The sequence below is a fragment of the Monodelphis domestica genome, chromosome 2, assembly GCF_027887165.1.
Source record: "Monodelphis domestica isolate mMonDom1 chromosome 2, mMonDom1.pri, whole genome shotgun sequence".
Taxonomy (NCBI): domain Eukaryota; kingdom Metazoa; phylum Chordata; class Mammalia; order Didelphimorphia; family Didelphidae; genus Monodelphis; species Monodelphis domestica.
Genome location: NC_077228.1, coordinates 254,662,413 through 254,684,021, shown reverse-complemented (window position 1 = coordinate 254,684,021; position 21,609 = coordinate 254,662,413). Strand labels below are relative to the sequence as shown.

Here is a 21,609-nt window from a genome sequence, read left to right as displayed (position 1 = left end):
ACAACAAGCACTCCATACCAGAGATACTACCCCTCCCTGAACAAGTACTAAGGTACTTAAGGTACTTAAGTCAGAAAGTGACTATATAAATGGAGAGGATGAAGATTTGGGAGATATGAAGAAAGGCTTGTAAAGAACTCACAACTATTGAATGTATTTGTATGGGGAGAGAGAAAGAGACATCAAGATTGACACCAAGCCTGTAGAGGGAAGTTTAGAAGAGAGTAGGTTTAAGAGAAAAGATAAAGATTGAGGAATATATCCTTCAGGTAATTAATAATGCAGGAGATAATTGGATGCTTTGGAACAGATGAGATTATCAGTATAACTAGTATAAATGGAGGACTGCTTGGGATAGGGCATTGTTGGGCATTCATTTAAGACATGGAAGATAGACTTTGACCCAGCAAAGAAAACTTAGAAGGATCATTATGATGAGAAAGAGAACTAGGAGAGAAGAATATCATATAATCCAAGGGAAGAGAAAGCAAGTATGAATAAAGAAGGCTTAGGAAAGTGGAAAGGCCATCAAATTTAGAAGTTAAGATAACATAGATAACTTTATTATGTTTTTACATTCAAAAATTAATCAATTAATTTAGAATATTTTCTATGTTTACATAATTCATATTCTTTTCCTCCTTCCTCCTTCCCTTCTCCAGTAGTCTATGAGCAATGCCACTGGGTTTTATGTGTATCAAGACATATTTCCATATTATTAATATTTTCAATAGAGTGATTATTTAGAGTTTACATTCCCAATCATATCCCCATCGACCCATGTGATCAATCATATGTTTTTCTTCTGGATTTCTACTCCCACAGTTCTTTCTCTGGATGTGGACAGTGTTCTTTCTCATAAGTCCCTCAGAATTGTCCTGGATCATTGCATTGCTGCTAGCAGAGAAGTCCATTATGTTCAATTGTGCCAAACAGTGTATCAGTCTCAGTGTACAATGTTCTCCTGGCTCTGCTCCTTTCACTCTGCATCACTTCCTGGAGGTTGTTCCAATCTCCATTGAATACCTCCACTTTATTATTCCTTTTAGCACAATAATATTCTATCACCAACATATCCCATAATTTGTTCAGCCATTCCCCAATTGAAGGGCATCCCCTCATTTTCCAATTTTTTTGCCACAACAAAGAGCACAGCTATAAATATTTTTGCAGAAGTATTTTTCCTTATTACCTCTTTGGGGTACAAACTCAGCAGTGGTATGGCTGGATCAAAGGGTAGACAGTCTTTTAAAGCCCTTTCAGCATAATTCCAAATTGCCTTCCAGAATGGTTGGATCAATTCACAACTCTACCAGCAATGCATGAATGTCCCAATTTTGCCACATCCCCTCCAACATTTATGACTTTCTTTTGCTGTCATTTTAGCCAATCTGCTAGGTGTGAGGTGGTACCTCATAGTTGTTTTGATTTGCATTTCTCTAATTATAGGAGATTTAGAACCCTTTTTCATGTGCTTATTGATAGCTTTGATTTCTTTATCTGAAAATTAACTATTCATGTCCCTTGCCCATTTATCAATTAGGGAATGGCTTGATTTTTTTTTGTATAATCGATTTAGCTCCTCATAAATTTGAGAAATTAGACTTTTGTCAGAGGTTTTTGTTATAAAGATTTTCCCCCAATTTGTTGCTTCCCTTCTAATTTTGATTGCATTGGTTTTGTTTGTACAACCCCTTTTTAATTTAATGTAATAAAATTATTCATTTTATATTTTATAATATTCTCTATTTCTTGCTTGATCTTAAATTCTTTCCTTTCCCATACCTCTGGCAGGGGTACTATTTTATATTCACCTAAATTGCTTATAGTTTCCTTCCTTATATTTAAGTCATTTACCCATTCTGAATTTATCTTGGTGAAGGGTGTGAGATGTTGATCTAAACCTAATCTCTCCAATACTGTTTTCCAATTTTCCCAGCAGTTTTTGTCAAATAGTGGGTTTTTGTCCCAAAAGTAGGATATTTGGGTTTATAGTACACTATCTGGCTGAGGACATTTATCCCAAGTCTATTCCATTGATCCTTCCTTCTGTCTCTTAATCAGTACCACATTGTTTTGATGACTACTGCTTTATAGTGCAGTTTAAGATCTGGTACTGCTAGGCCCCCATCCACATTTTTTTTCCCATTATTTCCCTTGATATTCTTAAGCTTTTGTTCTTCCAAATGAACTTTGTTATAATTTTTTCTAATTTAGTAAAAAAGCTTCTTGGCAGTTTAATAAGTACGTCACTAAATAAGGAAATTAATTTTGGCAGGATTGTAATTTTTATGTTAGTTCATCCTATCCATGAACAATTAATGTTTTTCAAATTATTTAGATCTAGTTTCAATTGTGTAGAAAGTATTTGTGCTCATATAATTCCTGCGTTTGTCTTGATAAATAGATTCCTTTTTTATTTTATATTGTCCAGGGTGATTTTAAATGGAATTTCTTTTTCTAACTCTTGCTGCTGTGTTTTTAAATTTTTTTTAATTGTTTGGGATTTTATTTTTCCTTTATTTTATTCAAGTGACAAATTTACACATAAGTTTTCCAAGATTACATGATTCACATTGTCTCCCTCCCTTCTTTCCTTTGCTCTTCCAGGACTGACAAGCAATTCCACTGGGTTATACATGTATTATCAAAACCTGTTTTCATTTTATTCATTTTTGTAAGAGAGTAATCATATAAGACCAAAATCCTAAATCATATGCCCAAATAAGAACATGATAAATCATATGTTTTCATCTTGATTTCTACTCTAATAGTTCTTTCTCTAGATATGGGTAGCATTCCTTTTATAAGTCCCTCAGAATTGTCCTAGATTATTATATTGATATTAGTAGGAAACATTTGATTATCCCACAATATTTCAGTTACTTTGTACAAAGTTCTCCTGTTCTGTTTGTTTCACTCAGCATCAGTTCATGTAGGTCTTTTCAAGAAATCAAATACTTCATCATTCCTTATAGTACAATAGTATTCCATCACCATCATATACCACAATTTGTTCAGCCATTCCTAATCAAGGGACATCCCCTCAGTTTCCAAATTTTTGCCACCACAAAAGTGCAGCTATAAATATTCTTGTACTGACAGGTCCATCCCTATATTTTAAAATCTCTTTGGGATACAGACCTAGTAGTGGTATTGCTGGATCAAAAGGTGTGGATTCTTTTAAAGCCCATTGGACATAATTCCAAATTGTCTCCTAGAATTGTTGGATCAATTCATAACTCTACCAACAATGCATTAGTGTACCAATTTTGCCGCATCCCCTCCAACATTTATTATTTTCCTTTACTGTCATATTGGCCAATTTGTTAGGTGTAAGGTGATACCTCAGAGTTGTCTTGATTTGCTTTTCTATAATCAAGAGGGATTTAGAAGATTTTTTCATATGTTTATTGGTAGTTTTGATCTCTTCCTTTGAAAACTGTCTATTCATATCCCTTGCCTATTTGTCAATTGGGGAATGACTTGGTTTCTTATGAAGTTGGCTTAGTTCTTTATATATTTGAAAAATGAGACCTTTATCAGAGAAATTTGTTATAAATTTTACCCCCCAGTTTGTTGCTTACCTTCTAATCTTGGTTGCATTAGTTTTATTTGTACAAAACCTTTTTAATTCAATATAATCAAAATTATTCATTTTATATCTTGTAATGTTCTCCATCTCTTGCGAGGTCTTAAATCCTTCCCTTCTGCATAAATATGGCATTGTAAACTATTGTATTTTCAACTAATTTCCTTATAGTATCACTCTTTTTGTTTAAGTCATATACCCATTTTGAATTCATTTTGGTATAGGATGTGAGATGTTGATCTAAACCTTATCTCTCTGATACTGTTTTTCAATTTTCTCAGCAGTTGTTTTTTTTTTAAATAGCAAGTTCTTATTCCAAAATCTGGGATCTTTGGGTTTATCAAACACTAGATTACCAAGGTCATTTACCCCTAGTTTATTCCATTGATTTCCCCCACTTCTATCTCTTAGTACCAGACTATTTTGATGATCACTAATTTATAGTACAGTTTAACATCTGGTAATGCCAGGCCACCATCCTTCACATTTTTTCATTAGTTCCCTTGATGTTCTTGACCTTTTTTTCCAGATGAATTTTGTTATTATTTTTTCTAGTTCTACAAAATAGTTTTTTAGTAGTTTGTTAGGTATGGTAGTGAATAAGCAAATTAATTTAGATAGGATTATCATTTTATTATATTAGCTCATCCAACCCATGAAAAATTAATGTTTTTTCCAATTGTTTAGATCTAGTTTTATTTGTGTGAAAAATGTTTTGTAGTTGTGTTCATATAATTTCTGTGTTTGTCTTGGCAAATAGATTCCCAAATATTTTATATTATTTAGAATGATTTTAAATGGAGTTTCTCTTCTTAACTCTTTGCTGATTTTTGTTGGTAATATATAGAAATGCTAATGATTTGTGTGGGTTTATGTTGTATACTGCAACTTTTTTTTTTATCAATTTTTCCACTTGCTTTTTAGATGATTTTCTAGGATTCTCTAAGTATACTATCATACCATCAGCAAAGAGTGAGAGTTTCGTTTCCTCATTGCCAACTTTAATTTCTTCAGTTTCTTTTTCTTCTCAAATTGCTACTGCTAGCACTCCTAGTACACTATTAAATAATAGTGGTGATAATGGTCATATTTTCTTAACTCCTTTTCTTTTAGGGAAGGCTTCTAACTTCTCCCCATTGCAGATGATATTTGCTGATGGTTTTAAATAAATACTTATTATTATTTTAGGGAAAGGTGCTTTTATTACTATGCTTTCTAATGTTTTAAATAGGAATTAGTGTTGTATTTTGTCAAAGGCTTTTCCTGCATTTTTTGAGATAAGCATGTGATTTCTGTTAGTTTGATTATTAATACTGTCAATTATGCAGATAGTTCTCCTAATATTAAACTAGCCTTGCATTCCTGTTATAAATCCCACCTGGTTATAGTGAATAATCCTTATGCTATGTTACAATGTAGTCTCTTAGTTTAAGATTTTTGCATTTATGTTCATTAAGGAGATTGGTCTGTAGTTTTCTTTTTCTGTTTTTTTCTCTTCCTTGCCTAGATAACTACCATATTTGTGTCAAATAAAAAATTTGGTAAGATTTCTTCTTTGCTTATTTTGTTAAATAGTTTGTATATTATTGGGATTAATTGTTCTTTAAATGTTTGATAGAATTCACTTGTTAATCCATCTGGCCATGGGGATTTTTTCCTGGGGAGTTCATTGATGGTCTGTTTGATTTCTTTTTCTGAGATGAGATTATTTAAGTAATCCATTTCCTCTTTTGTTAATCTAGGTAATTTATATTTTTGTAAATATTCATTCATTTCAACTAGACTGTCAGAATTATTGTCATATAATTGGCCAAAATAGTTCCTAATAATTACCTTAATTTCCTCTTCATTAGAGGTGAAATTATCCTTTTCATTTTTGATACTGGTAATTTGATTCTCTTGTTTCTTTTTTTGTTAATCAAATTAACCAATACATTATCTTTTTATTTGTTTTTTTTTTTAAAAATAGAAACAGCTCCTAGTATTATTTATTAATTTAATGGAGGGGCAGGTAGTTTAGCTCAGTGGATTGAGAACCAGTCCTAGAGATAGGGGTTCCTGGGTTCAAATCTGGCCTCAAATACTTCCTAGCTGGATGAACCTGGGCAAACCACTTGATCCCCATTGCTTAGTCTTTACCACTCTTCTGCCTTAGAACAAATGCACAGTATTAATTCTAATATGGAAGGTAAGGGTTTAAAAATATTAATTCAATTTTTTTTTGCTTTCAATTTTATTAAATTCTCCTTTGATTTTTAGGATTTCCAATTTAGTCTTTAACTGGAAATTTTTAATTTGTTTTCTATGATTCTGTAATTCTAGTTGTTTTAGTTGCATGCTGAATTCATTTATCTCCTTTTTCTCTATTGTGTTGATATGAACACTCAGGTATATATATTTTTTCACGAGTACTTCTTTGGCTGTATCCCATAAATTTTGATATGTCGTCTCCTCATTGTCTTTCTCTTCAAAGAAATCAGTAATTGTTTCTATGATTTTTTTCCCTTGATCTACTAGTTTTGAAGAATTAGATTACTTAGTTTCCAATTAATTTTTAATTTGTCTCTACATAAACCCTTATTGATTATAATTTTTATCACATTATGATCTGAAAAAAGTTGCATTTATTATGTCTGCTTTTCTGCATTTGGTTATGATGGTTTTATGCCATAGTACATGGTTAATCTTTGTTTATGTACAATATATTTCTTTTTATCCCTCTCTAATTTTCTCTAGATATCTATTAACTCTAATTTTTCTAAAAATTCATTTACTTCCCTTTCTTCTTTCTCACTTATTTTTTGCTAGATATATCTTGTTCTGATAGGGGAAGGTTGAAGTCTCCCACAAGTATAGTTTTATTATCTATTTCCTCCTTAAGCTGCTTTAGTTTCTCCTTTAAAAATCTGGTTGCTATGTTGAAATACTGATATTTCTTCATTGTCTATACTGCCTTTTATCAAGATGTAATTTTCTTCTTATCCCTTTTAATCAAATCTATTTTTGTTTACTACCACAGTCTGTCTATGTATACTTCTTCTAACTGCTATGATAATGATAACTATTTTTAAATTAAAGATATCATCTTTTCATATAGGAATATAAATAGCTTGACTTTATTGAAGCCTTTAAATTTTTTCCTCTTTCTTATTTGCTTTTTTATTCTTCTCTTGAATTTTGCATTTGGACATCAAATTTTCTATTTATATCTGATCTTCTCTTCAAGAATGCTTGGAAATCTTCTATTTTTTATTAAATGACCATATCTTCTCCTGAAAGAATATAGTCAGTTTTCATGTGTAGGTAATTCTTGGTTGTAAACCCAGTTCTCTTGCCTTCTGGAACATCATATTCCAAGCCTTTGGTCCTTCAATGTGGAAACTGCCAGATCCTGTGTAATCCTCACTGGGGCTCCATTATAACTGAATTGTTTCTTTCTGGCTGTTTGTAGTATTTTCTCCTTGACCTGGGAACTCTTGAACATGACATTCCAGAAGTTGTCATTTGGTGATTTATTGCAGGAGGCAATCTGTAGATTCTTACATTCTCTATTTTATACTCTTGTTTCAAGAATATCAGTTTTCTTGGATAATTTCTTATAATATGATATGTAGGTCTTTTTTTTTGGGGGGGGGGGGCATGACTTTCAGGTAGTCCAGTAGTTCTTAAATTAAGTTCTTAAATCTCTCCTGGATCTATTTCCCAGGTCAGTTGTTTTTTCAATAAGATATTTCATATTTTCTTCTATTTTTTCATTCTTTTGGTTTTGTTTTTATTGTTTCTTGATGTCTCATGAAATCATTAGCTTTTTTTGCCCAAATCTATTTTTTAAAGACTGACTTTCTTCCATGACCTTTTGATCCTCCTTTTCCTTTTGGTTCATTCTACTTTTCATGTCATTCATAACCTCATTACCAGGGCCTAGAGGTGAGTCTAAGATGTTCTTTTGTTGATGAAGCCCAAGACCTGTCAATTAAACCAAAGGTCCATTTGTAATGTTACTGGGAAACAGTTGAAGGCAAAAGTCAACTGTGGCTGAACTTTGGACCCTACTACTGCTGGTTGTCATATACCAGGGAAGGAAGAGCTGATTTATCTCTTGGACTTGGAATAATCTCTCTGATTTGCTCTGTTGGTGATAGTGACTAAAAGTCAGACTCCTCATTATTATCTATTACAGATCCCAAAGTTGCCTATACCCTGGTTCTGAGTCTGGCATAGTAGGTAGGGGGGTGGTCAACCTGTACTCCTTTGTGTGTAGTTTTGCTTTCAGTTCCCCCTTATATTGTGGAATTCATTCTCTCTGACTACCTTTCATATTGTGTTCAGTGGGAGATCACCCTCACTCATCCTGCTTTGACTCCTGTCCTTTTGAAGCACTTTTTAAAGATCAGTTTTGAAGGATATTGAGCAATTTCAGACTTTTGTTGCTACTAAGCTGCCATCTTGGCTTCTTATAAACAACTGTAGAGAGAAGAATTTTACTAGAATGATTGGATAGATCAGAGAGGAGAATTTCAGAGTTCAGGATTATAGAAGTAGTTTAGTTACATGGGATAATAAGATGTAATATATCTGCTTTCATGGTAGTTAAACAAATCTCTGATTTTCTGAAACCAACCTTTCATGTGACAGATTATCTTTCCTCTAGACTTCCTTACTCCCCCTTATTGGTTTTCCTACTTTTTTCTTTTTTGGAAACACCCCTATCTAGCAGAAACCTTAATCTTGCAAAATGCCACTTCTTTTATGTATCACCAATCAGATGCTCCTTTTTCCCCCCAATAAGATATTCCTGAATGGGATCCTTAAGCCCTTTATAGAATCTCCAGTGCCTGTCCACATTATCTTTCAAGCAGGAGTATGATGATAAATGTTTGCCACCTGGCATTTTGGGGGAAAAATACATTTTACATTTAACCTGCTTAACTAATATCTTCTCCATCCCTTTTTAAAGTCTAGACAATCAACACAATCATCAAGCCCAGATATGTAGTGATTGCTGATTGCCAAGATGTAAATTTCCACACCAAAAATTTAATAATAGTCACTCATGAGTTGCTTCCATCTGGCTCCAGCACAACTCTACCTTTAACTCTGTTTTGTGAGACCCTTATTGTCCCTGTTCTGAACTTACTGGAGGAACAAAAATTTAGTATAATCTGCCTGCTAGATCAGGAAAGTCACCTCTCACTGGATCATCTGTCCTCTACTTCCTCCTGTCCTGACCTGAAAATCATTTCACCTGAGATGTGGCTGAGTCATGTATACTGTTCTCTTCAGAGATTTAGCTTTTGTCTTTCCAGTATTGGTGATACATGTAGATCTTTGTCCCCTACGCTCTTCTCAGGCCTCTGGGTATCTAATATTTAGCTTTTAGATTTTCCTTGTGTGAGTGCTATAATAGTTAAAAAGATTATGGTCACCAAATTGTAATAATTACAATTAAAATTATGAAGCTATTAGTAGCTTTAGTAGCTTTATTACAGCAAAGTAGATAGTAAAGAGAGGGAAATGTAGGAAAGATGAAGGGAGCAGTTTAGCTAAATAACACAATTGCTGATCTGATGAAATCCAGCTTACCCCCCACTTCTGACAGGGGTCCAATTTCCAGTCAGAAGAGTGGAAGAGTCCCTTCAACAAGAGGATCCAGAGTAAGAGTCTCTTCAGCAAGCATCTTCAGTTAGTGCCTGAATCCAAATCCAAGTCACCAGTGCCGAAAGGAATCCAAATGGGAATTGAAGTGTCCTTTCAGCAAGAGCCACCAGCACCAGAGTCCAAATCTCAGAGAGCAAATGAGAATCAGAATTCTCCCTTTCTGCTGGGTCTCACCTTATAAACATTTTTCTCCACCCACTAGTTTGACCATGTCACATTTCAGGAACCAATTATAGTTTCTTAATTTGTCTGGCACTGCCTAGGGAGGCAGTGCTTATGGGTTCAATTTCCTGTCTTGTTGGCTTCCACTTCTTTCTTTGAGGGCTTGTCTGTAACTTTTAATCACTGCTAAAGGATCTTCATGTTTCTGACTGATTACATTAAAGGTTGCTGATTGATTACATCAAAGAAAACAAAGGGAGGTGAATTTCTTTTTCAGCCAATATATAGAATAAAAACACTGATTTTATAATTTACTTCTATAGTAGTCTTTAAGACCCACAAAAGCAGCTGAATTTAACTAGGATGCTTTCCTTGTGGGTGGCTGAGGTACAGTGAAGATACAGGTCATAGTATTGGAAGAAAAGGATGAACTGGAAGGCTATGGTGTTTAATGGTGCATATAATTTCAATTCTAGTTGTGTGATTTTGACACTTTCAATGTCACAGACAACTCTCTTAGACTATGAGTTGAAGAGTAAATGGATAGACTCTGGGCCCTTACTAAAACCAATGAATAAACAGGTCTGGTTAAACCACTATTATTGACATCTTTGTTTGTATGAAATTAGAATCTCTTAACCTCAAAACTACAACCCCCAGCAAAAACTACAATTCCCAGAACCCCACTCACTTCCTGTCATTATGGGCTGACATAAACAGGATATAAATAGGGTGGAGTTCCATGATTAACTCTCTTTCCTTCCTGTTGGTGGCTTTGGTGGAGCGGACCCTGTTTAGTCATGTTCTATTTTGTCAGATAATAAACTTTATTAAAATAATATTTAAAATATTGGATATTAATTTAACTCTTACATATGTCATTGTCATTTCTTAATATAGGCCTTCCTTTTTCTCTACCTAGAGATTTGAATAGCCTTTTTAGCACAGAAGAAGAAAAAAGTAGAAAAAAGCAGTTCAACAAAACCAATGATCTTGGTATTTTAAATACCTCTTAAATGTTAGTTACTTTACTAAGAGCTGGGAATATAAAGAAATGTAAAATACTATCCTTTCCCTCAGGGAGGTTACATTCAAATGGAAGAGAATACACAAAAGGAGAGGAAGAGGGAAGGTATACAGTTCCTGGGGCATTATGGAGTTGTCCAGAGAAATGCATCTTGATGGAAGTTAAGAGATTAAATGTAGATTCTGGAAGGATCTTTCTACTTTCCAATTGGAGAGAAGGGCTGGGGGGCGGCGGTAGAGGAACTGAAGAGGTGCATGTTCTTTTTTCAGCAAAAGATCAGCTATGAAATATTTCACAACCATAAACTCCACTTCTGAGAAAATAAAGTGTGTTTTCTCAATTCTTATCCAGGGCCAATATCAGTCTCTAGGTTTGTTTCTTCCTTCCTTCCTTCCTTCCTTCCTTCCTTCCTTCCTTCCTTCCTTCCTTCCTTCCTTCCTTCCTTCCTTCCTTCCTTCCTTCCTTCCTTCCTTCCTTCCTTCCTTCCTTCCTTCCTTCCTTCCTTCCTTCCTTCCTTCCTTCCTTCCTTCCTTCCTTCCTTCCTTCCTTCCTTCCTTCCTTCCTTCCTTCCTTCCTTCCTTCCTTCCTTCCTTCCTTCCTTCCTTCCTTCCTTCCTTCCTTCCTTCCTTCCTTCCTCTCCATCTCTGCCAGTGCTTTGGCCTGTTGTGTGGCCATTTGAACTGCCATAGCTGTTTGAAGAGTGCTCTAGATGTCAGAAGGGAAGCAGACCCTCCAGTGGTCATTGCTGTTATTTCTTGCTCCCCGTTTTCCAATTATTTCTTTTTCTCTTGATTCTTGTGATTTCTTTGTTTGTTTTTTTCCTAGCCTTTAAGCTAATGCTTCTTATGCATATCCTTTGCTGTGTTTCGCCCTCTAAAAGAAGATAGCCTGAGAGTCCATTTAAACTTAGGCTAGGGGGCAACTAAGTGGCTCAGTGGAATGAGAGCCAGACCTAGAGAAGGGAGGTCCTGGGTTCAAATGTGGTCTCAGACACTTTCTAGCTGTGTGACCCTGGACAAGTCACTTAACCCCCATTGCCTAGCCCTTACCGTTGTTCTGCCTTGGAACCAATACCCCATACAGATTCTAAGACAGAAGGTAAGGGCTTTAAAAAAATAAAATAAACTTAAGCTAAATCTTTGTGGTTTTTCAATTCTTTCTGCTCCCAGTTCTATGCCCATGTTTTGACTTTGATCAAGACCTAACCCAGTGTTTTCTCCCCTGCCCTTGTATCTTGACTTCTTTAGCTCTGCTTCTGCTAAAAGGATGCCTTTCATGAGAGCTAAATCTTGAATGACTTGTTTCTTTGATGCCTTCCTTTCTTTCTGCTTGTGTCTGTCCTCACCATTTTCAGATGAATTTAATCTCTTTCCTTCTCAGAAGAAAGTTCTTTGTTATTATAGTCCTCAGACTTGTGTTTCCCTAAGGACTTGGTTTGAGGTTCCTGTTTCCTTCCCTCTCTAGTTGGCTCTGGCTTCTGTGTTCTCTTATCTGACTTCCATTTTATTTCTCTTGACCTTGATTGTGTTCTTGAATAATGCTGTTCTGATGCTGTAGGAGAAACAGAGGCATTGGCTTTTGAAAAAAAATTTCTATCTGGAGATGACTTTTCTGTGGCTACTCCATCTTCTTCTGTGACACTGGTTGTCATGTTCCACATAGTCGCACATGCTGGGGCTGTGTCTCACCTGCTCTCACCAGTTTTCCGAAGCTGATCAATTAAGGCACTAGCATCAGAGACCAGGATGCATGTCACAAAGAATTCTGGGGATCTTTTTTCTGAGCCTTCACTTCACAACCAGAGTCTCAACTTCATGATGTACAAAATGAGGATGTTAGTTCTTGCACGCCTACCTTACAATTGTGAGGAAGTTTTTGTAGACCTTAAAGTTCTCTAGTATTGGCAGAGCTAAAAGGGGCCTGAGAAATCATCCAATATAAACCACTTGTTTTGCTGAGAAAAAACCTGAAGAATTGAAAGAAGGAACTGGACAGTCAGCAAGGAGAAAGTATGGCATTTGAACCCAGATCCCCTGACCCCAAATTCAGTATTCTTTCTACTGTACTCCATTGCTTTGAGCATCTTTCCAAAGTTTCCTTTTGAGGCTTTCCCTATTGCCTCATGACCTCTTCCATGGAAAAATAATCCTTTCTCTCTTAAGAGGGCTTTTTTGGACCTCTGGAGTTTCAGGATGGTGCTGGCCCCAACATGAGTAAATATATTTCCTAGATAAAGCCACACTAACTCAGAGTGCCCCTGCAAAGGGGGAATGAGTCATGGATGAAGAGAGTTTGAGTCCTGGTTCTGTCACTGCCTGTGTGACCATGGTGAGTCCCTTCCCTCCTCTGGGCCTCAGACTCTCCATCTATAAAATGAGTGTGTTGGCTAAGAGGTCCTAAAGTCCCTTCCAGCTCTTAATCTTTGTTCTGTGCTCTGAAGTCCCTTCCATCCCTGACCTTCTATAATCCCTATTCCATGTTCCCCTCTAGCTCTGTTAGATTTAAAATGGTGAGGTCTTAAACTGTAGTGAGTTAAAATGGTGGAAGATATAAATTGTGATAGATATAAGAGAGGTAGAGTAAATTTGACAGCAGAAAATACGTTTCACTACAGTTTTCACTACAGCTTTTAAATCAAATATAAGGTGGTCACCAGGGAAATATTCCCAATTATTCAAATACCCAAGTCAACTGGGTTTTATAGTGATTTTAATTAATACAAATGTGGAATTAAAGAAAAGAGAGAAAGAGAGAAAAAAGGAAATAAGTATGAAGGGCTTTAAGCCAACATGGCCTAGACCTGAGTCTTAAGAGAAAGAGAAAGAGTCAGTCTTTTAACACTCACCACAAGGTCTGTCTAAGCAAGGATTCTAGTCACACCAGGCCGGCATCATCTCAGCTGCTTTCACCAGCTCCCTCCTCCATCTGAATGTTTCAGAATGACCTTCCTCAATCTGACTGTTTCAGAATGAGTCCTTCTCCATCTGAATGTTTCAGAATGACCTCCAGCTCTTCTCTGAGCTCTCATTTTTAAGGGCAAAATCTCCTATGTCACCTCCCCTAAGTTCTTCCATCTACCAATCACTGTAGATGTTTTTCAAAAGACAGCCCATTTTGAATTCACAGCTGAGTAGATTAATCTCTTTAGTAAGTCAGAAAAAAAATGCTGCTGTGTCGACTAATTTCATTAAGAGAAAACCTCTGAGTAAATTTTCACCTTTTAGGTCTAAGTAGTTTACAAGTTGCCCCACCTTTATAGGCACCTAGCATCCCATTGTATCAATTCCAAAAACAGGCATGACTCAAAGAACTCCTTTCCTTTATAAGTATGGTTTTCAAGTACTTTCATTGTTTAGCAAGGAGTTTTCTGCCCTAAAGCATTCTTAAGTACGGGTGGAATAGAGGTCTTCCAATAGCAAGGAGTTTTCTCCCCTAAAGCAGTCCCAAGTAGGGATGGGTTAGAGATCCTCCCATAGCAAGGAGTTTTCACATTCAAGTAGAGTTCTCACTATCTGGTAGGGAATTATTTCAAGTAGGGAATTGGAGGATTCCTCAATGTGGAGTAAAATTTTTAACATTCATAAGTCTGTGAAATTTTAAGGTTTACAGCTCTGATATTTCATAATCCATACTTCAAGGTCTTTTCTTGACATTCTATATTCCAAGAGTCTTCCCAGCTCTTGGATATCTTTGATTCCATGAAGGTACAAGGTCTGTTGGCATTGATCGAGGTCATTGGCAGCCTGGAGAAGCATCTTCCTTAAACAGGCTCACCCAAGCCTTCATTCCTCTGCCTGAGTATTCAGTCACTTTTTTTTTTTAAACTCTTACCTCCTATCTTGGAATCAATACTGTGTATTGGTTCCAACGAAGAAGAGCAGCAAGGGCTAGGCAATGGAGGTTAAGTGACTTGCTCAGGGCCACACAATTAGGAAGGGTCTGCTGTCACATTTGAACCCAGGACCTCCTGTCTGTGGTCTTGGATCTCAATCCACTGAGCAACCCAGCTCCCCCATCAGTCACTGTTTTTGCCTCAGCTTTGATCCTAGGTTTTGTCCATCCTTTCTGTCACAAAAATGAAGGTGTTGGGAACATTGGCCCTCAAAGTTCTGCCCATCTGTGGATCTTCTCCTGAATCCAAAGGTTTGCCCCCTGGACTCTGGGATGCACCTGGGAGACATGCTCTTCTTGGGTGCATACTGACTGGCCCAACATGCATGCAGGCACACACATGGAGGATACATAAGTGTATATGTTGGGTGCTTATATGCAGAAAACCACACAGGCTAATGGAGGACACATTGGAGGTATACACATATGTGTCGTTTAGCATGTGACTAACATAAAAATTCACAAGGCATGTGTGCACATCAGTCAGCAAGCATTTATGAAGCAATTACTATATAGTGTCAGGCACTGTGTTAAGCATCAGGGATGAAGAGATTGAAGGAAGTTGAGGGGGGTAGAATGGGGAAAGGAACCAAAATATATTAAGTACCTCCTGTGTGCCTGACACTATGCTAAGCCCTTTCCAAATATTATCTTGTTTGATCCTCACAACAACCTAAGGAGAAGGTGCTATTATTATCATCCCCATTTTAGAGTTAAGGAAACTAAGGTAGACAGAGGTTAAGTGACTTGCCCGGGGTTACATGGGTAGTAAGTGTGTGAATCAAGATTTGAACTCAGGTCTTCCTGACCCCAAGCCCAGTGCTCTATCCCCTTTGCCACCCAGTTGCCTACATCTCCTGCCTCTCCTGCCTTTGCCCTCAGTCATCCTCCATGCCAGGATTGCTGTCCTACTTCACCACTGCCTCTAAGTTTCTCTGGCTTCCTTTAAGACTGAGCTCAAATTCCACCTTCTATAGGAAGCCTTTCTCAGACATCTCCCTCTTTTCCATCCTCCTCCCCCCTTAAGGAGCTTACATTCTAATGGAAGAGAAAAATATGTAAAAACAAGGTATGTACAAGACCTATGCAGTCATCCCCCTGCTCCATAAACTCCAGTGGCTCCCTAGTCCCTCCAGGATCAAATAGAAATTTCTCTATTTGGCATGTGAAGCTTTTCACAACCTGTCCCATTCCTAGACTCAGCTCAAACTCCACATTGTGCAAGAAGCTTTTCCCAGTCTCCCTCCCTCTCTCCTTCCTTAGCTACCAGTCCCCATCTTGGAGAGCCCCATCTCCCCTGTACATGTCTCCCTGTTTATATGTTGTCCACAGAGAGTGAACACGGAGATCACACTTCCTCACAAGACATGGAGACGTACCCAAATATACCTTGCTGTCCCCACAGGGTGCCCGTTCTCTGCCCGTGGGACAGATGCACAGGGGCAGAGTGGCTTTCTGCTTGGGCGGCCCAGTGCATCTGTCTCTCTGCCTCTCTTCCATAGTGTCAACTAGAAAAAAACACAGAACTATTAAATAGTCAAAATCACTCTTTAATCAAGGGAAAAGGGGTTAGCGCTGCTACTACGACAACAGAGCTGATTTCCAAGACTGCACCGGAGTCAAGATGCTCTGGTCACCAGCCCCTGGGAGTGCCACCGACTCAGGATGGACTCCGAGGAACAAAAGAACTTAGAGAACCTATATACTACTCTAGATGACCTGGGGGCTTTAGGATTAGAGGGACAGTTGATTGACTTTACAATGGTGAGAAAGGAAAATGAGAAGTTCCAGACAGGAATAATAGTGAGGGGCTGGGGCCCCACAATGGACACAAAAGGGAAAGACTCAGCCTAGGGCTGGGTCACCTTGGTCATGGACTTTAGCCTAGGGGGAAGAAACCAGTGGGACAAAAGGGATGTTTAACATTGGATGGGATTAGCTGTTCCCACCCAAACTACCAGGAACTTCACTGTCTGGTGAAGAGGGACCTTCCCTCACACTCTCCTGTGACAAGGTCAAAACCTGGGGTTTCTACACTCAAACTAAATAAACTGGGGATCTCTAGATTTCCATGTTGACAATAGTTAAAGCTATTTTGTATATAGTTACTTAGTTTTTCCTTCTGGCCACATTGATTTTACTCACACTTCTCTGAATTCTTCATATTGTTTCTATTTAAAAATACATTTTCTTTTTCATTCTTAACTTAAATATTGAAAAAGAATTGTTATTTACACAGCAGAACACAAAAAGGAATATGATGTTGAGGTTTCATTCCATTCTTGTTTTTAAAAAATTATATAATAAATTCTACATATAATTTTTATAACTTTCCTGCTTACCTCTGCTTCCTTCTGAATTTTGTTCTATTCTCTTTGGGGCATTTAAAATATAGTGAATACCCTTTGGTTCTTTCCAGAACTAGGCCTCTAAGAGTTTTAAAGTATCCTGCAAATTTGCTGGATAAGCTTGAAACCTTACCTACTGGTTCTCTCCATTGTTATACAATTATTAGTTGTTCCTTTGCAATTCCCACTAAACTACTTAAGTTATCAATTACATTTTAAAATGGAATATTCAAAGATAAAGCAAGAACAAATTTAGAAGCATTCTTTCTCCTCACCTCCCTCCCTACCCAGCATCTTAGGCATAGGCTCTCCTTTACAGTATCTCAGCCTTTGAGGCTTACTTTTAGCCCAATTCCTATACAACAATGATCTCATAAAGTGAACATCCAGATTGGATATGATGCCACATAATTCCTATTTCTGGTCTGGATCAAAAAAATGACCTAGTTCATCAAGATGGGAGCTAGATTTTGTCAAAAAATTTTCAGTAGCTATTCATATAATCATATTTTATTATTTATGTTATTGACATGACTTATATTTATAATTTCCTTATGTTGAACTGCCCCTGCATTGTTGGTAAAAATTCATCCTAGGAAGAGTATATAATCTTTCTAATGTGTTACTGTAGTTCACTTGCTAATATTTTATATAAAATGTTTGTATTAAAAAAACTTTTTCTATAAATGATCATTAGGGATATTGATAGGGTTTCTTTCTCTATATTCTCTGTTTCTGATTTAGCAATAAAAATCCTATTCATATCATAGAAAAATCTTAGAACATTTTCTTATTTATATTATCTTATTATTTCAAATAATTTATGTAATATTAGAATCACTTTTTGAATTTTTATGGAATTTACTTGTAAATCCATCTGTTCCTTAGTTATTTCTCTCTTTTAACTTATTTATGAATTATTCAACTTCCTTTTTCTAACATTAAATTATTTGTCTATTTCTTCTGACTCCAGTTATTTTATATTTTTAATTATTTATTCCTTTACCATTGGTTATCAGTTTTTTTACTATACAAGTAGGCAGATACTAGCAAATTTTAATGAGAATGGCCTTTAGTTGTGTTAATCAAGTTCTTTAAAAAAAATTCTGTAAAAAGATTTTAATGTCCCAATTACATGTAATAACAAATTTCCACTGAAATTTTCTGAAGTTATATGATCTAAATTGCCTCTCTCCCTTCCTTTCTTTCCCCTTCCTAGAACTGGTAAGCAATATGATCTGGGTTATACACATATTATCATGCAAAATATGTTTTCAAGTTGTTTATTTTTTTTAAGAGAATACTCATATTTTGAATTATGCACAAAGGGTTTTAAAAGAATGTAGGGGGCAGCTGGGTAGCTCAGTGTATTGAGCCAGGCCTAGCGGGCTTCAGACACTTCTGAGCTGTGGGACCCTGGGCAAATCACTTAACCCTGGATGCCTAGCCCTTAACACTCTTCTGCCTTGGATCCAATGTACTTTATTGATTCTAAGATGAAAAGTAAGAGTTGAAAAAAAAAAGAAAACATACTCTTTGATCCAGCAATACCACTTCTAGGTTTGTACCCCAAAGAGACAATAAGGAAAAATACTTGCACAAAAATATTCATAGCCACACTCTTTGTGGTGGCAAAAAATTGGGAAATGAGTGGTTATCCCTCGATTGGGGAATGGCCAAAGAAATTGTGGTATCTGATGGTGATGGAATACTATTGTGCTATATGGAATGATGATCTGGATGATTTCTATATGAACTGGGAGAACCTCAGTGAACTGATGCAGAGTGAAATGAGCAGAACCAGAAGAACATTGTACACAGAAAGTACAACACTGTGGAACAATTCAATGTAATGGACTTTGCTGCTAGTAGCAGTGAATGGGAAAGAATGCTAACCACATTGAGAGAAAGAAATATGGGAGTAGAAATGCACATCACTTATCACATGTATATATGGGTATGGTATTTGGGATTTAGGCTTTACAAGATTACTCTATAGCAAAAATGAATAATATGGAGATAGATATCAAGTGATAACATTTGTATTACCCAGTGAAATTGCTTTTCTGCTTTGGGAGGGGGGAGGGAAGAGAGGAGGGAAAGAAAATGAATCATGTAAACATGAAAAAATATTTAAAAATAAAAATGAAATAAAAAGAATCATAGAGCATAGAATCATATATCTCAAGCTGGAAGGGACTTCAGAGTTCAATTAGGCCAACTCCTTGATTTTATAAGTGAGAAAACTAAGACCTAGGGAAATTAAATGACTTGTCAGGCCACACAGTTAGTGAATACCAATGACTAAAATGATGTTTGTAGAGATGATAAAGTAATATGTAGGTGAAAGGTCTAGTTTATGATCAGTGGTGGAAAAAAATACAATTATTTTGAATGAAAGATTCAGAAACACAGAGTCTGAAGGGAAATTTTATTTAGAAATGAATGAAGAATGAATGAGGTAAGAAAAGAGACAATGAGGCTGCAAGTGAATGCCTGGCAGTACTCTTCATCAAATTGGAAATTAATTTCTGGGAGCCCTATTTTCAGGTTCCCAATTCCCAACTGATTAGTCTGAAGAGACTTCCTAGAGAAGGTGGAATTACATTGCGTACTGTGAATGATGTTTTTTTGCAACTATTTATACTATTAGTTTGTAAAATGGAGGCAAACATTCCCTTCCCTTCCATCCCATACTTTGAGAGTGATTTGAAGTTTAATTGTTCAATTGTAGTTTATATGTGTTTTTTACTCACATTTGTTCTTCATAAGATGACATAGCTTGACCTGAGATTGACTTCCACTTAGTGAAGAATCAAGCAAAATGCAGTTGTGGATGTAGATGCTATACGATTCATAGTCATATTGCACCTCAATTGTACTAAAATATTATGTAAGTATTGGACAAATGTTCAATTTACTAAATTATATGTTGTTTACTATATGTAATGCACTGTGCTAGCTCTTCAGTGCATATTAACATTCAGGAAAGTGATACAATTGAATTCAAAGATATTATTCCTATCTTACAATATAGTGTCAATTTCCTCACTTGCAAAATGATAGTGTTGAGCTAGATGATTTCTATGGTTCTTTCCAGCTGGAATAGCCCAACATTTAAATTATTATCAGGATACTGATCCTTCCCCATTTTTGCATATAGTTAGATATTATATCTCAGAAACAAGTTTGTTGATGTCCAGGAATAGAATATCTAGCAACAAGAAATCAATTGAACCTCAAGTTCTTGAGAAAGGTCTGGATCTTGGCTGAGATATCCTTCAATGCTTCTTTCATTGTTTCATTCCTCAGACTGAAGATGAAGGGGTTCAACAGAGGTGTGACAATGCTCGAGAGGATAAAGAGGATCTTATTAAAGTGAAGATTACTCTTCTGTGAGGGGCGAACATAGACAAAGATGGAGATCCCATAGCCCAAAGATACTACAGTGAAATGTGAGGCACAAGTGGCAAATGTTTTGCGTTGACCTTGACCTGAGGGGATCTTCAGAATTGTGGAGATGATATAGACATAGGAGACCACAGTTAGTGTCAGTGAGCTAATTAGAAGTACAAGGGAGCTGAGGAAGTCCAATAATTCAATGGCTCTGATGTCAGTACATGCCAGGTGTAGCAAGGGAGCACTATCACAGAAGAAGTGGTCAATCACATTGGGTCCACAATATGGCAGCCCTCCCTTAAGGACTGTAGATGGAAAGATGAGCAGAAAACCACCTAACCAGGATAGAACGACAAGTCGAATACAGAGTGGACAGGTCATGATAGTAGGATACTGAAGCGGATTACAGATAGCAATATAACGATCATAAGACATGATAGCAAAGAGAATAAACTCAGTACATCCAGAAAGGAAATAAAAATAAGATTGTGAGAAGCATCCAGCAAAGGAGATGGTTTTTTTCTCTGACAGAAAATCAACCAGCATTTTAGGAACAGCACAGGTTGTGGTAAGGATTTCACTAAAGGAAAGATGGCTGAGGAAGAAATACATGGGTGAATGAAGTCTATAATCCACCCAAATGAGTATGATGATGAGGAAATTGCCTAAAACAGTCACCAAATAGGCCAATAAAAATAATAGGAACAAAAGGCCACCCAGAACTGCATGAGTAGTGGGGATTCCCACAAGGATGATCTCTGTCACCATTGTCCAATTCCTCTTCTCCATCTTGCCCTTGATCTTCCCTGCTGAGATAGTCACAGAAGAGAAAGCAGGCAGATGAGCCCCACCCATTAAAGAACTCTTAGTTAAGAATGGAGGAGAGGGTATTTCTTTAAGCAATCAACAAACTGTGTGCAAAGCACTGTTCTAAAGTCTTGGGATATAAAGAAAAAAAAACAAAATTTCTCCTGCCCTCAAGGAGCTTACATTCTTATGGGGAAGGTATTATGTGCCTATTAAGAGTATATTCTGGGGGCAGCTGGGTAGCTCAGTGGATTGAGAATCAGGCCTAGAGGTGGGAGGTCCTGGGTTCAAATCTGGATTCAGACACTTCCCAGCTGTGTGACCCTGGGCAAGTCACTTAACCCCCATTGCCTAGCCCTTACCATTCGTCTGTCTTGGAAGTATTGACTCCAGGACGGAAGGTGTTAAAAAAAAGTATATTCTTCTGCTTCTTTGTAACCAATATTGTACCCAATTAGGAGTTTCCAATCAAGATTAGAATACACATTTACCTTTCAGTGATAGTTCCTCTATAGCAGGTCTGGACAGTCTATCAATTTGACTGTCAAGTTGGTTAGCTCTACTTTTAAATCAGTTTAACCAGGGAAGAGCTCAAAGTCTTCATAGTATAAGGTCTGATCAGTGATTAGTAGACTGTTAATTGTTTGAAGGTAGGGACTGTTTTTTATTTTTCCTTAGTATTTCCAGAACTTTCCTTATTCCCTAGTGTATAGTTGCATTTTATC

General features: G+C 36.6%; 1 long non-coding RNA gene across 1 annotated transcript in view; it reads left to right on the top strand.

Moving 5' to 3' along the window:
- The window catches only part of LOC130457282 (uncharacterized), a 33,942-nt gene extending 13,008 nt beyond the window's left edge, over positions 1-20,934 (top strand). The window contains exon 3 of the long non-coding RNA XR_008916472.1: positions 19,991-20,934. This is a non-coding gene — a long non-coding RNA (uncharacterized LOC130457282). The remainder of the gene's footprint in view (positions 1-19,990) is intronic.
- The last annotated feature ends 675 nt before the right edge of the window (positions 20,935-21,609 follow it).